At 34.3% G+C, this 16,689-nt stretch overlaps 1 pseudogene; it reads left to right on the top strand.

Moving 5' to 3' along the window:
* Positions 1-13,099: 13,099 nt before the first annotated feature.
* LOC141508351 (zinc finger protein 346 pseudogene) lies at positions 13,100-13,786 on the top strand (annotated as a pseudogene).
* Positions 13,787-16,689: the final 2,903 nt, after the last annotated feature.

The following is a 16,689-nucleotide window of genomic DNA, read 5'->3' as shown; positions in this document are numbered from 1 at the left end:
CCACAAACAGGGCTGCTATGAATATTTTTGTACAAGTTATGTTTTCACCCTTTTTCATCATCTCTTCAGGGTATAGATCCAGTAGTGGCATTGCTGGATCAAAGGGTATGCACATTTTTGTTGCTCTTTGGACATAGTTCCAAATTTCTCTCCAGAAAGGTTGGATGAGTTCACAGTTCCACCAACAATGTAATAGTGTCCCATATTTCCCACAACCCTTCCAACAGTGAGCATTATCCTTTCTGGTCATATTGTCCAGTCTTGGAGGTGTGAGATGTTACCTCAGAGAAGCTTTAATTTGCATTTCTCTAATAAATAATGATTTAGAGCAATTTTTCATATGACTATGAATTGCCCTTTCTCCCACTATATTCCTTTCTCATTCCTTAACTTTATCTTTTTGGATATCATTTCCTTATATTCTACCCAAACTTGTGCTCTCTTTGCATATGCATACAGGTATATATATATATATATATATATATATATATATACATATATATACATATATATGTGTGTGTATGTGTGTATAGACATATACCTTTATACACATATATGCATGTATATATTTATACATTCATATATTCATATAATATATACATATATATATGTATATTCCTTCCAATTGCCCTAATAATAATAAGAAAGTTCTCAAGAATTGTCAGTATCATCTTGCCATGTAGGAATATAAGCAGTTCAATATCATTAAGTCCCTTATGATTTCCTTTTCCTATTTGTTTACCTTTTTATATTTCTCTTGAGTTTTGTATTTGAAGGTCAAATCTTCTGCACCATTGCTCCAGAGCTTGGGGTCATAGTGGAAAGGGGACCCTCCTCACAGTTCCAGGGCAGAAGCATGTTTGTGGTCATTCACAGTCCAGAACCCAGTATCAGGAAAGTAGCAAATACACCTTTCCTTAGATCATATAACCTTGGAAGCATTGAAAACTTACAGGATCCCTGAAGTATCTCTGAAAACAGCTGCATAAAATTCAGAAGCATGGGACAGTACTCCCTCTACCCTGGAAACAGAAACCTATTTTAACAAAAAGTTAAAATCAAATAAGTTGGGAAAATGAGCAAAGAACAAAAAAAATGACCATAGAAAGTTTATGGTGCAAAGAAGTTCAAAATACACACTTATAAGAAGATAACATAGTCAAAGTTCCTACATCCAAAGCCTTTAAGAAAAATATTAATTGGTCTCAGGCCATGGAAGAGCTCAAAAAGGAGGTACTGTTTATGGGCTGAGAATTCTGGAAGGAATTTCTGCCACTATTGATTCAGGAGTTCCCAAGATTGTAGCTCCTGGTTTGTTGGGGTCAAAGTCACACTGGTATGGCATGGGCTGGACTGCACTCTTCTCTCACCTAGGTCAACAGATCTCTACTGCTGACCTTCCAAGCTGTCTTTGGCATCTGTGGACTGAGAGGACTGGAAATCATCACTATTGCCACTGATCCAGTCTCCCTTAGGCCTGCCTCTGGTTTGCTGAGGCCAAGGTTGGCATTTCTCTCTCACCCTGGTGAAACAGATCTTTCTTCCAAATTGGCTTGGGCTGGAGAATTTTTTTACTTCATTTTTTTGTGGATTCTGTCACTCTAGAATTTGTTTAATTATTTAAAAGGTTTTGAAGAGGTTTATGGGACAACTTGGGCAAGTTGGCTTTGCTTCCAAAAACTATGATAATTTTTCTAAAACATGATAGATACAAGCTACTGCAATCTGTTGTTGCTGTTAAAAGGGTAAGAGGTATTAATTCATAAAGATTGGAAGAGCCTGGAATAAGCAACTGGTTTTCTTTTAGAAAACACTAAAACTAAACACTAGGCGGCAGTATAGGTCTAAAATGAAGAGGGTTATCCAAGAATTTGTGTCAGTCACAAACACTTCAATAAACATTTCTAAAGCACTTTCTTACTAAACACTACAGTAAGCTGAGAAAGGGAGTGGGGAGGGGGAGAAGACCAAGCATACATGCTAAATATAAATGTTAAATATAGAAAGAACAGCAGAATTATCTCCCCCACCACCACCACTCTCCAAAGAGCTTATACCCTATCAGGGGAGACAACATACAAGCAGCTATGTCCAAATAAGATATGTACTGGATAAACTGGAAATAACTAATAGAGAGAAGACATTAAGCCTTAAGAGTGACAAGGAAAGGTTTGGTTTTTGATGGGCTTAAAAGAAACCAGGAAGCCAAGCTGAAACTGACCCAGTTTTCAATGACTTCATTCTGTCCTTCACTACTGTCCTCTACCATGGCTCATTCTGGTGTCGAGGTGGACTCTTGAAGAGCTTTCCGGAAAAGCTCAAGCTCTGACAATTTTGAATTGGTGCCAATGTCTAGTAAACTGTGCCTTGGTGTTAGTAGAAATAACAGCCACCATATAGATGAGTAGAAGGTAGACTAGAAATGGGAAGCACCTTGGAGCAAGTATACCAATGGCAATAGTCTAAGCATGAGGTAATGAGAGATGGTGGCAATGGAAGAGAATAAGTCATTCTTCTATCCACCTATCTATCTATTCCACAGGCACTGATTTATCAAATGCTGCATGTAGAGAACTGTCTACAATCCTATAGGAGAGACAAAGTTTAACAAAAGGCATGGACTCTGCCTTCATGGAGCATGAAGACTGGCAGAGACAACTATATTGATTTAAGGGTGTATTGTGAAAGATTTAATTTTCCCTTCCCCAGCTTGGGTTCTGTAATCACATGTGATGAGGTATCAATTTGTTAACAAGATATGAATACTAGAAAAAAAAGGATACTAATACCAGATGACCCTTTTATGAAGGGTCTCTGATTAAATCAGAAAGGTTAATTCTACCGACCATTTTGAAAACTGACCATTTTCTTGGAAGAAAGGGGAAAAGGGAACGGCATTAACTAAGTTCCTGACATGTGCCAGGAACTTTGTTAATCACTTTATATACATTATCTTATTTGATAGAAGTTTAAAGGTATTATTGTATTTGGAATTGTGCAAGATATAGAACTGTAGTATCTAACATAGTTTGACAGGAATGATTTTAAAAAATTAGAAAGGCACTTGGTCTTACTGTGATACCTCAATAAGACATGCTCATTTTATTTAATAAAAAATAATATTTTTGTCCAGCAAAATGATGAAATCTTTTGAATTTATAAAATAGTCAAGTTCAAAGATTGAGAGTAAAAGAATGAGTTAAAGCTGAAGAGACAGGTGTTATTAGAATGGAACAAGTGGTCCAGGTCATGTAATATTTGTAGTGGTCATAAAACATAATCATTTGGTCAGAGATATGAAAAAAGTTAGCAAATTTTATTTTTTTAATATTTTATTTTTCTCCAATTACACATAAAAGCAATTTTAATATTCATTTTTTAAAAATTTTGAGTTCCAAATTTTATCCTTTCCTCTCCCTAAAACAATAAACAATCTGATATAGGTTTCACATGTTCAATCATGGTTAAAACATGATTCAAATTTTTAATCATTGAGAACAGTCCAATTGTGTGAATACTCTGAAAACTCAATACCATTTTTAGCAAATGTTTGCTAAAACATCAAGAAAGAGTTTATTCTAGAAGAATTGATTGGAACAAAATATCCTGGTAACAAACAAAACAATAAACCATACCAATCCACTTGAAATAATCAGAGAGAAAGGTACCGTAAATTTAGATGCTTTGATGGAAGATGACCAATTTTGTATAAACAAAAGAATTTTTAAAAGTACTTTTGTTTAACTGTGGCTTGGTAAAAGAATTCTGTATGTATTAACAAATTGCAAGAAAAGCAATTTTGGCATGTAAAAAGTTGAACTCCAGAAAGTTATCTTTGAAAAAAAAAATAGGACATAAGGATAGAGATCAACTTGATACCCAAACAGTAAAAATTAACTTATTCTCATATCACTATCAGTTGATGCAGGAACATTATTGTTAAGATACCATCAGAAGGGGCGGCTAGGTGGTGTAGTGGATAAAGCACCGGCCCTGGAGTCAGGAGTACCTGGGTTCAAATCCAGTCTCAGACACTTAATAATTACCTAGCTGTGTGGCCTTGGGCAAGCCACTTAACCCCATTTGCCTTGCAAAAACCTAAAAAAAAAAGATGCCATCAGAAGTAGAGAACTATTATTTCTTATTGTGAATTACTTGATAATATATAAGTTATGTGCACTAGAGGGAGAGAGTAACCAACATGCCTCAGAATCAGTGGTGAGTTAGGGGGATGTCTACCCTTAACATGTGAAAACTTCTCCTAGTGTAATGGGTGGATGACAACAATTTTTTTGTAATGAACATTAAGGAGCTGATGCAGGTTCAGTAAAATGCTTGGAGCTTGATCAAACACTGAAGACACCAAGGTCATTCCAATATATCCGAGGTCATTGCCAGTTGTCTTGATTTTTGTCTTACCATTGGACTTTAATGAATCAGGATGAGAGAGTAAGGCTGACAATTTTGAATGGCTCTACCTCATTTAAATACAATTCACATAAAGTCATCAGTGATGTCAGTGGTTCCCTTGGAAAATAAAAAAATAAACAGCAAGGACTTACCTATGCTCACCTAAATCCCTTTCCAAACAACTTTAAATAATGTCTCAAAGCAAATTCTGGAATAAAGAACTGACATAATAACAAAGTAAAACAATTTTCCAGACAACTTAGAAGGTCAGCAGGAAAGATCTGTTGCACCAAGGAGAGAATGGAACACAGCAAGGGAACAAAAGACACTAGAGAACCAGCAGTGGGCCATGTGTGTTGGCAATAAGGAGCACTAGCACACCAGAGTTAAAGGCTGCAAGGAAGCTGGGACCTTGATCACATTCCATAGCAGAAGAGAATACTTGTGGTCACTCAGATCACAGGCCAGGAGAGCAATAAATACACCTCTACTTAGTTCAAACTACCTTGGAAGAAATGAAGATTAAATGAAATTAAAAGAAATGAAGATTAAATGAAGATTAAAAGGACCCTCTCCTCCTGAGCTTGTTCTGAAAACAGTTGCACAAAAATTCTAAAGCTTGGGACAGTGTCCCCTCTACTCTGTGAGCAGAGGCTAGCTTTAAAATAAAGTTGCAAGTCAAGAAATAGACTGGAAAAAATGAGCAAACAACAGCAAAAAAATTCTGACCACAAAAAGTTACTATGGTGACAGAGAAAAATCCAAAGAAAAAGGTCACAAAACTTTGAACTGGTCTCAGGCCCAAAAAGAATCCCCCCCAAAAAGATTTTAAAAATCAAATATGACAGGTAAAGGATAAATGGGAGGGAATAGAGTGATTCAAGAAAATCATTTTTAAAAAGAGTCAATATCTTGGTAAAAGACATACCCAAAAAATTCTGAAGAAAATTATACCTTGAAAGAAGAGTAAGTCAAATGGTAAAAAAAAAAAATTCCACTGAAGAGCATTTCCTTAAAAAGCAGAGTTGGTCAAATGGAAATAGGTAAAAAAAATATACTGAAGAAAAGGACTACTTAAAAAGTAGAATTGGCCAAACAGAAAAAAAAGATATAAAAGTTCTCTGAATAAAATAATTCCTTAAAAATTAGAATTGGGCAAGTGGAAGCTAATGACCCCACCAGACAAAAATTAAACAATAAAATCAAACAAAAAAATGAAAAAACAGAAAAAATGTGAAATATTTCATTGTATAAACAAGTGACCTGAAAAAATTGAGAAGAAATAATTTAAGACTTATTAGACTACTGCAAGTCATGGTTTAAAAAAAGCCTAGATATCATATTTCAGAATATTATCTAGGAAAACTTTCCTGATGTTCTAGATTCATAGGTTAAAATAGAAATTGAAAGAATCTACCTTTTTCAATTTCAATTTCAACCTGACCTTCTGAAAGAGATCCCAAAATGAAAGTTAGAAAGAAACAGTTCAAATATTGTGGAACCACAGTCAGGATTAATCAGGATTCAATGATTTTTACATGAAAGAAGTGCATAGTTTGGAATATGATATTCCAGAAGGCAAAGGAACTAGGATTATAACCAAAAATCATCTACCCAGCAACACTAAATATAATCCTTTGGGAATGGAGGGGAAGAATGGATATTTAATGAAATTGAAGATTTTCAAGCATTCCTGATGAAAAGACCAGAGCTCAAACAGGAGACTCAAGAGAAGCACAAAAAGAAAACTATGAAAGAATAATCATAAGGGATTTAATGAGGTCAAACTGCTACATCCTATAATGAGAAGATGATATATGCAACTCCTAAGAAATTTTTCTTTATTAGGGCAATTAGAAGAAGTGAACATAGACAAAGGGTATGACAATGAGTTGACTATGATGTATAATATCCAAAAAAATAAAATGAAGGAGTAGAAAAGAGGAATGGGCTAGGGGACAGGGAAAAGGAGAGGTAGAATAGAAAGAATTATATCACTTAAAAAATTGTGAATTTTTTTACAGTGGTTGGGACAAGGGAGGAGGGCATACAACATTTGAGGAAATAATAGACAAAATCACTGACATATAGAAATCTAACCAGACAGGAATGTAGTAAGGAAAGAGAATTAGAAAAGGGATGGAACTAATATTAGGGAGCATTGGAAAAGGTAGCAGTCAAAAGCAAAACACTTTTGAGGATGGACAAGGTGAAAGGGGGGAGGGAGGGAGGGGGAGAGAGTAAATAAACAGCTTGGGGAATAAGGTGGAGGAAAATACATAATAATCATAATACTGTTAAAAAAATTTCCCAAGTTTTTCTGCTAAAGGTCTCATTTCTCAAATATATAGAGAACTTAGTAAAATTTGTAAAAAACAAAAGTCATTTTTAATTGATAAATGGTCAAAGGATATGAATAAGCAGTTTTCAGTTGAAGAAATTAAAGCTATCTATAGTAGTATGAAAAAATGCTGTAAATCACTATTGATTAGAGAAATGCAAATTAAAACAACTCTGAGGTACTATTTCATACCTATCAGATTGACTAATATGACAGAAAAGGAAAATGATAAATGTGGGAGAAGATGTGGAGAAATTGAGACACTAAAGTACTGTTGGAGTTGTGAACTGATTGAACTACTCTGGAGAGTAATTGGAACTATGCCCTAAGGGCTATCTCAGGCTTACTCTAACACAGCAATTCCACAATTAGGTTTGTGTACCAAAGGGTTAAAAAAGGAAAAGGAAAAGGACTTATATGTACAAAAATATTTATAGCAGCCCTTAGTAGAGGAAAAGATTTGGAAATTGAGGGGATGCCCACCAATTAGGGAGTAGCTGAACAAGTTGTGGTACCTGTTTGCAATGTAATATTATCATACCATAGAAACAGATAAGTAGGATGCTCTCAAAAAATCTGAAAGCAATTATATGAATCCAAAGTGGAAAGAGCAGGACCAGTAGAACACTGAACACTGTAACAACAAAATTGTATGATGATCACCTCTGTATGGCTTTGCTATTCTCAACAATACAATGATCTAAGACTATTTTGAAAGACTTATAATGAAATATGCTCTACATCTCCTGGAAAAAATAACTAATGGAACATGAATGCAAATCAAAGCATACTTAAAAAAACTTTTTCTTAATTGGAAGGGATATTTTCTTTCACATCATGAGTAATATGAAAATCTCTTGTATAACCTATATCAAATCGTCTACCTTCTCACTGAAGGAGGGTGAGAGAATAGAATCTGAAACTCAAGATTTAAAAAAAATGAAAGAAAATATTAATAAAAAACAGAAAAAGCAAAGTACTTCATGATCAAGAAAGAAAACTAATAAGAAAGTCACTGCTATGATAAAAAACCAAAAGCTGCTTCTAGAATGGCAGAAGACTCTAGGTCAGATGATGATCATTTAATTACATGTCAGTACTCACCAGTTTGAGTTATTCCATCTGATTTATCTCAGTCTAAAGCAATGAGGAAGTCATAGAGAAAGAGAAGTTCAGAAGAGGATTGAATTCGAAAGCAATTCCATTTTCCCCGATGTACCAGTTCATATAGAGATTAGTAGATTGCATCAATAGGCAACTATAGTAAGTATCTTAAGTTAACCAACAGCAGAATTACTATCACATGATATTGGTAATAAAACATAGAAACTTAGAAACGAAGGGCAAGAGTACAAGAAATATTAAACTTAAGCTGTCAGAGTTAAATGCAATGCTCAGGTAAATCTAAAGAGGTAATCATTGATACAGCCAAATATAATTCTATAACAGCAAATATGTGAAGTATCTATATGCAGTTCCCTTTTAGATGTAGCATTTCATGCCATCTGTGAAATGATTTATTCATTGCTAAAATGTGACTACATGCATGTGTTACTGCTACATTCATAGACACAGTTTTAAATTTAATTATATATTTGTGGATTTGCTAATAATTTTAAAGGTAGGTGTATAAATAGTAACATATAGAAACATATAGTAACATATAGATAGATAGAAAATGATTACTTTTGCCTATATATTTTCTGAATGTATGTTGTGTTGAACTAATGTAAAATGCTAATATTTACTTTTTGTTAGTAATATGTTATGTTTCTGTTTTATCTTGAAATTTTAATTTTCAGAGGACTACAAATTCTTATTGATTATGTTGATTTTTAAGGTCATTTTCACGAGCAATTAATTGTGACAAGGACAGAAAACATGTCTTTGCCTTCTCCTACTAGAGATCATTGACTTCATTTATTGCCCATAATTTGTGTATAAACATTTGAAGTCATGGGTTTTATTATTTAATCCTTTCTTGGATTTTGAATCCTGTAAATTACAAAACTTCCTTGTTATTACTTTTCTGCTAATATTGTTGTAGCTGCAACTCCAATTTCTTGTTGGAAAATATTTTTAGGCAGTTTTCTCTCTTGCCCTTCTCATTGTATGTATATGTATATGTATATGTATATGTATATGTATATGTATATGTATATGTATATGTATATGTATATGTATATGTATATGTATATGTATATGTGTATGTGTATGTGTATATGTATATATGTATATAAAATTATTCTGTACTTAATATGAAATCTAAATCATTATTCTGTAGAACTTGCTTTTCCTTCAAAGTATATAATAAATTCAACATGTCACTTTCAAAGTTGACCTGTTTGTCTTTCTTTCCTTCTGTTCTCTTCCATGCATTAAAAAACTTCCAACAAATCCCCTTTTATTGGGGTGAAGGAACTATTTCTGGTATCATCATCTCCACCCCTAAATTCTCACCCAAAACCAGAGGGAAAAAAAGAAAACAAAATCCTTATAACAATATGCATAGTCCAGCAAAAGGAATTCTAACATTAACCATGTCAGAATATTCTTTTTGTTTTATTAAAGATTTTATTTGAGTTTTACAATTTTTCCCCCAATCTTACTTCCTTCCCCCCCACCCCCCTACAGAAAGCAATTTGTCTGTCTTTACTTTGTTTCCATGTTGTACATTGATCCAAATTAGTGTGATGAGAAGGAAATCATATCCTTAAGGAAGAAACAAAAAAGTATAAGAGATAACAAGATCAGACAATAAGATATCTGGATTTTTTTTTCTAAATTAAAGGGAATAGTTCTTGGACTTTGTTCAAACTCCACAGTTCTTTATCTGGATACAGATGCTATTCTCCATTGCAGGCAGCCCAGAATTGTCCCTGATTGTTGCACTGATGGAATGAGAAAGTCCATCAAGGATGATCATCACCCCTATGTTGTTAGGGTGTACAGTGTTTTTCTAGGTCTGCTCATCTTGCTAAGCATCAGTTCATGAAAATCCCTCCAGGCTTCCCTGAATTCCCTTCCCTTCTGATTTCTATTAGAACAATAGTTTTCCATGCATGTCAGAATATTTTTAAATGGTATTTTATTTTTCCTCAATTACATGTAAAAACTTTTAATATTTGTTGCTCTTTTTTGAGTTCCAAATTCTATTCTTTCTCCTCTTTCCTCCCTAAGATATCAAGCAATCTGATATATTCTATGTGTAATCACATAAAACATTTTTAAAGTAGTCATTTTGTGCAAAAAAAATCAAAAGAAAAGAAGAAAAAGAAAAAGGAAGTAAAAATAGTATGCTTTAGTCTATATTCAGATACCACTAGTTCTTTTTCTGGCAGTAGAAAGCATTTTTCTTCATGAATCTTTTGGGATTCTCTCGGATCATTGACTTGCTAAGAATATTAAAGAAAGAAATTATACAATATATAATTATACAATATTGGTGCTACTGTGTACAATGTTCTAGTTTTGCTCACTTCACTTTTTATCAGTTCATGTAAGTCTTTTCAGGTTTTCTGGAAACATCCTGCTTGATATTTCTTATAGCACAATACTAATCCATCAGAATCATATACTACAATTTGTTGAGCCATTCCCTAATTGATGAACATCCCCTCAATTTCCAATTCTTGGACATCACAAAATAGTTGCCATTTTTTTTAAACAAATAGGTTCTTTTCCCTCTTATAATATAGAACTAGTTGTGGTATTGCTGGATCAAAGGGCATGCACAGTTCAGTTGCCTTTAGGTATAATTTCAAATTGCTCTTCAGAATTGTTGGATCAGTTCTCAACTCCTCCAATAATATTGCATTAATGTTACAGTTTTCTCACATCCCCTCCTGTATTTACCATTTTCTTTTCAGTCATATTATCCAATTTGATGGCTATGAAGTAGAATCTGAGTTGTTTTAATTTGCATTTAACTAATCAATACTGATTTAGAGCCTATTTTTTCATATCATTAAAGATAGCTTTTATTTCTTTGAAAACTACCACTTCATATCCTTTGATCATTTATCAACGGGGGGAATGATTTGTAATCTTATAAATATTAATTGTGTCAAGATCTTATATTTTATCCCATCTCTTGAATCCATCAGGATATATATATATATATATATATATATATATATATATATATATATATACACACACACACACACACACACACACATATATATACACACACACACACATATATTCTTCATTACTGTTCTGGAGTCATAGCTGACAATGATATTAATCAGAATTTTTAAATCTTTCTAAGTTATTTTCCATTAAAATGTTATTATTATCACAAAATTAATTCTCCTGGTTCTGCTCTCTTTACTCTGCATTAGTTCATAAAATTCATACCCAGTTTCTCAAAAAACATTCTTTTCATCATTTCTTGTTTTATTTTTCCAATCTGAAATTATTCTATTTATTAGTAAAGCTTTCCTCATAATGGCTTTTTTCAAAATCTACCTCCTGCTCCTAGTTATTCCCTCTAATGTCAAAACCCCTAAGTCTAATCTTTCTCCTTTTTTTGCTTTTTATCTTTTATCTTAATAGTATCTAATTTTTCCAATTATATGTAAAGATAGTTTTCAACATCCATTTTTAGTAAAATTTTGAGATCCAAATTTTTCTCCCTCTTTCCCTTCCTTCATCACCCAACACAACAAGCAATCTGATATAGGTTATACATGTGCAATCATGTTAAACTTATTTCCATATTACTCATGTTGTAAAAGAAGAAGAATCAGAACAAAAATGAAAAACCATTAGAAAGAAAAAAACATAAAACAAATTATTTAAAAGTGAAAATAATATGCTTTGATCTGCATTCGGATTCCAGAGTCCTTTCTCTGGATAGGAGACATTCTCTATCACAAGTTTTTGGGTTTTTTTTCTTAATAAAGTTTTTTTTTAGATAACACATATAGTTTTCAACATTTATTTTTGTAAGATTTTGAGTTCCAAATTTTTCTCCCTCTTTTCCTTCTCTCCCCCTCCCTAAAACAGTAATCTGATACAGATGATACATATACAGTTATGTTAACTAAGTATATCTCCATGGTAGTCATGTTGTGAAAGAAAAATCAGAATAAAAAAGGAAAAATCACAAGAAAAAAAACAAAAACATGAAATTCAGACTCTATGGTTCTTTTTCTGGATGGGGATGGCATTTTCTATCACAAGTTTTTTGGAATTGTCTTGGATCACTGCTGTTGTTACTATTTACAATGCTCTCCCGGTTCTGCTCACCTCTCTCAGGAATAGTTCATTCAAATCTCTCTAGGGTTTTTGAAATCTGCCTGTTTTTCTGAAATCTGCCTGTCATCTCTTCTTATAACACAATAGTATTCCATTACATTCACATACCTCAACTTGTTCTATCATTCTCCAATCGATAGGCATATCCTCAATTTTCAGCCATCACAAAAAGCTGCTATAGATACTTATTTTGGTACATGTGGATCTTTTCCCCCCCTTGTGATACTGTTGGTTCAAAGGATATGCATGGTTTTAAAGCCCTTTGGGGCATAATTCAGAATTTTTGTCCAGAATGATTGGATCAGTTCACAACTCCACCAATAATGTTATGTGTCTCAGTTTTCCCACATTCCCTCCAACATTGATCATTTTCCTTTTCTGTCATATTAAGCAATCTGATGGATGTGAGGTAGTTGATTTCTTCAATTGAATATTGCCTTTCTGTATCCTTTGACCATTTATCAATTGAGGGATGACTTATCTTCTTAAAAATTTGTCTCAGTTCTCTATTTATTTTAGAAATGAAACCTTTATCAGAAACCATGACTATAATTTCTCCTCTTTTGACTTTCCTTCTAATCTTGATTTCATTGGTTTTTGTTTGTGCATAAACTTTTTTAAATTTAAGGTAATCAAAATTATTCATTTTGCATTTCATAATGTTCACAGTCTCTTGTTTGGTCATAAATTCTAGCTCTCTCCATAGATCTGACAGGTAAACTATTTCTGCCTCTCCTAATTGGCTTATGGTATCACCTTTTATGACCTTATCTTGGTATAGGGTTTCATCATTTCTTATGATGCAATAATACTTCATTATATTCATGTGGCATAAGCTAAGTCTTTCCCCAACTGATGGATACTCCCTTAATTTCCAAAAAAAAGAACTGCAACAACTATCTTTGTACATATAGGTCTTTTTCTGCTATCTTCAGTATCTTTGTGGTCTAGACCTACTGGTGCCATTAAGAGATCAAATTTAATGACTTTTTGAAGCATATTTCCAAATAATTTTCTAATTCATAGATCCATCAGCAATATATTACTGAGTTCTGCCTTTGTTTAGTGGGGTTTTCAGGGAATATGGCAGACATGTCTGGCAGCAATAGTTAAACAGCAGTGCTGATAGGATAGCAGGTGGAGGATCAGATGATCTAAGAGAACAACCACCTGTTCACAAATGTCCAGTGTAAAATGTTCAATGCACTACTAATTTCTGAGTCTCAGAAACCTGCTTTTTTTGCCAGAGAAGAAACATGCAAACAAAGCAAAGAGATACTCATTTAGTCACAAAAAGGAAGTTTAATGATGGGAAAAATAGAAATGATTCAAAAACAGGAGAGCAGTCATGACAATGATAGGAATCGGTGCTGTGTCATCTACAATATGATCTTTTCTCTCCTCTTTGTGTCCCAGGATCATTACTTGGGGAATACTCATGCCAAACATGAATTTGAAGCAGAGTAATGCACAGGCAGAAGTTCCACAAAACTCCATGTGAATGCTACAGTCTCAGTGAAGGCAGTGGTGGTAGATCTGATCCATGCATGTTCTGAAACCTCTGCCGAGTCACTTTCAACAATGCCTCCCTGGCAAGGGCAAGAAGTACAGAAAACAAGAGACCAAAGCTAAGCTGATGGCTTATTATGCCAAGAGCAAGGACTCGCTCCCTAATAGCATCAGAAATGGGCTGGGGATATCCCTGCAACAAACAGAAAATCATACAGAATTCTGAGTAGCTCCAAGTACTAGGACACTTTCCAAAGCATCCTCAGGGGACCACGGTTACTGTTCTCTTCAAGTTGGTGTGAATGTAGAAGAGTAGCTAGTGACATTGGTCAGTGGCTGTTATCTGGTGAGAGACTGAACTGTGCCTCTCTCCCATAATGACTACACAGGAAAAAAAGCAGAAATGACTTACTTTGGAAAGGATCTGATATTTTAAGCTTTGCTCCATCTTGTAAGCTCCATTAGGAAGCTTTTCTGCAGATTATGTTAATTGACATCATCTGTGATTTTCAAAAATCCAGGTGGTGTCCCTCCTTTATATGTCACTTCTTGCCACTCCTCTGCCTCTAAGCTGTGGCCCTGCCCTCTACAAATAGGGCAGAGCGCTTAAGTTTTAACAACACCTTAACTAGTGATCCTATTTCAGGAGTAAAAACAAAGAGCCAGATGTTAGCAAAATTGTTATTCTCAACTCTCACTTGAATTTGTGTATCTAGGTATGCCTTACTTGGTCTCTCCTGATGAGAAAAACTTGGCAGAATTTATTGCCCTGTATTTGGAGAGACGAGTCCTTGAATTTTTCCAAGTGCCCTGAAAATCTACCAGGAAAATTATAGAATGTGAGTGCCAAACAATGGCAAGAGTAGGGAACTATAAACTCACTTTTCCTAAGAAAATTTCTAGCAAGGTATTGGTCAACTCTACTTATCAACCCCTCAAAAGAAAAGCATCTTAAACCCAGTTGTTTCCAATTGTCCAGGAGGGGTTCCCTTTTAAATCTAATTGGTGTTGAAATGTTTTCTGACTTTTTGATGGAAGGCTTAGATGTTTACCGGTCACAATACCTAATGGTACTAGTGAAGTCCTGCTACTCTAAGCATATTCAGAGGTCAAATTAGTATGGGCAGTATACAAGGTTCATAGTTGTTGTTACTCTCAGTCACTTGTGATCATCACTGGAAAGTTACTCTGAGGGTGCAAGTCAAAGGAGGTCACTTGGTACCATAATTTCCCTTGATGTTCTTGGGTTATTCTGGAATCTTAGGGACTGCTCAGGTTGGAGACCTGCAAGCTTTAGGTGTTCCCAAAGTGCTCTGATCCAGGGCAATGTTGAAGTACTGGCTCTGCTGTTCTGAGTTCTGTTTAAGTTCCTAACCTGAATTTGAGTCTGAGCAACACAACTGTGAGCTTGTCTCTGGGTTAGAACTCCAATAGCATCTGGTAAAATAACATACCACAAAAAATACGCAAATGAATGAGCTTTTCTAATGAAAATGACCTAAGATTTCAGCCCAAAGAGGGACATCAATTTTACCAAAGTGGGGAAATTCTTCAAAGTCTCTAAGGGAAAAAGCTGGAGATTAGAGACATGTTAAAGAGTTAGTTTCCTTAATATATCCACATCTTCAAAAGTCTTTCTTTTACCATCCCTTCCCTCCCAACCCAGAGTCAGTAATCTTCTGCCTACAAACCAGAAGAAGCCTCTACTAGGCTTGGAAGTCCAGATTACAACGAAATATGCTATTCAGACCTTTTTTTTGGGTCATTGTGCACAATTAGTTCAATGATTTTTAAATTATCTCTCCTTAAACTGTTTCCCTGGTCAGGTTTTTTTGTGTGTGTTTAGTTTTAAATAGGAGACACTTTACATTTTTCTACTATTTCAACTTTTTATTTTTGTTTTTTAATATTACTCATCATCTCACAGTCTTAGATTTCTGTTTGGTTAATTCTAATTTTCAGGGAATCCATTTCCTGGGCAAGATTTAGTACCTTACCAATCTAAGAGTCTCATTTCAAGTCCTTCCTCTATAGCTTTAATTTCAACCAATTAATAAGCATTTAAGTTTTTACTGTGTATAAGGCACCATGCAGATACAAAAATGAAAAGAAAAGTGGCTATCCTCAAGTTATTCACAGCCTAATGGGGTAAATAATATGCAAACTACAGACAGGATAAATAGGAAATAATAGAGGAAAAAAGTGAAAATGAGAGTTGAGGAAGGCTTCTAATGAGTGGTCAGACTCTGTTGACCCAAACCTTACTTTCCTGGGTTCCTGTTGCTTATTTCTTCCTTTGCTGTATCTATGCCCAGAGTAATGGTGGGCTTCAAGGTTCCACTGAATCCAATCTTGGTGGTAGGCTGTCCCTATTCAGGGCTGGATGGTCTTCTGTTCCATCTGAAGTTTCTTTGGATCAAACTAGTAAGATTCCAGACAAATATATTTTTCCTAGCCCTCATAAAATGCATTCCAATCCTGACCAAAGATTCATCATTCCTATACTTTTAAGATGCAGTTCAAAAATCCAACCACCTTCTTAATCAAATGTTTACTTCCTAAGTATATCATTTCTTTTCTGAAGGTATCATCTTTAATCAATATCAGTGAAGAATATATACACACCATCTGTCCTCCCAAAATTTTTATTTTCTTATATAGGACTTCAAAACTGTCAGCAGCAATGCCTAAGTTCTTCCAAGATTGAAATAATGATTGTCAAGTTTTAACAGATATCTATCACAATCCCAACTCTCCATCATTCTTATGTTGATAGATATTTTGGGATACGTCAGCAGGCAGTCACCAACCGACACTTCTTGCTCCTCCTTCCTCTGATAGTCACTGGATAATGCCTGAGACTGTCATAAAGCAAGCAATATGCCTTGTATTGTTTGGGTCCAAGAAGCAGAAGTGGAGGCAATGGGAGAAACCTGCTGAGAATCAAATTTCAGCTTAATAAAAGGAAGGATTTTTTTCTTTTTAATAAATATTTCATTTATTTTTCCAACCACATGCAATGGGAGTTTTCAACAATTATTTTTTGCAAGATTTTGAATTTTACACTTTTCTCTCTCCTTCCATTCCATCCCCTCCTCCCATTGATAGAAAGAAATCTAATATAGGCTACACATAGATAACCATGCTAAACAAAGATCCATATT

This window comes from Macrotis lagotis, chromosome 1 (assembly GCF_037893015.1).
Source record: "Macrotis lagotis isolate mMagLag1 chromosome 1, bilby.v1.9.chrom.fasta, whole genome shotgun sequence".
In the NCBI taxonomy this organism is placed as follows: domain Eukaryota; kingdom Metazoa; phylum Chordata; class Mammalia; order Peramelemorphia; family Peramelidae; genus Macrotis; species Macrotis lagotis.
The sequence above is the reverse complement of the archived record's forward strand: the minus strand, read 5'-3'. Positions and strand labels throughout refer to the sequence as shown.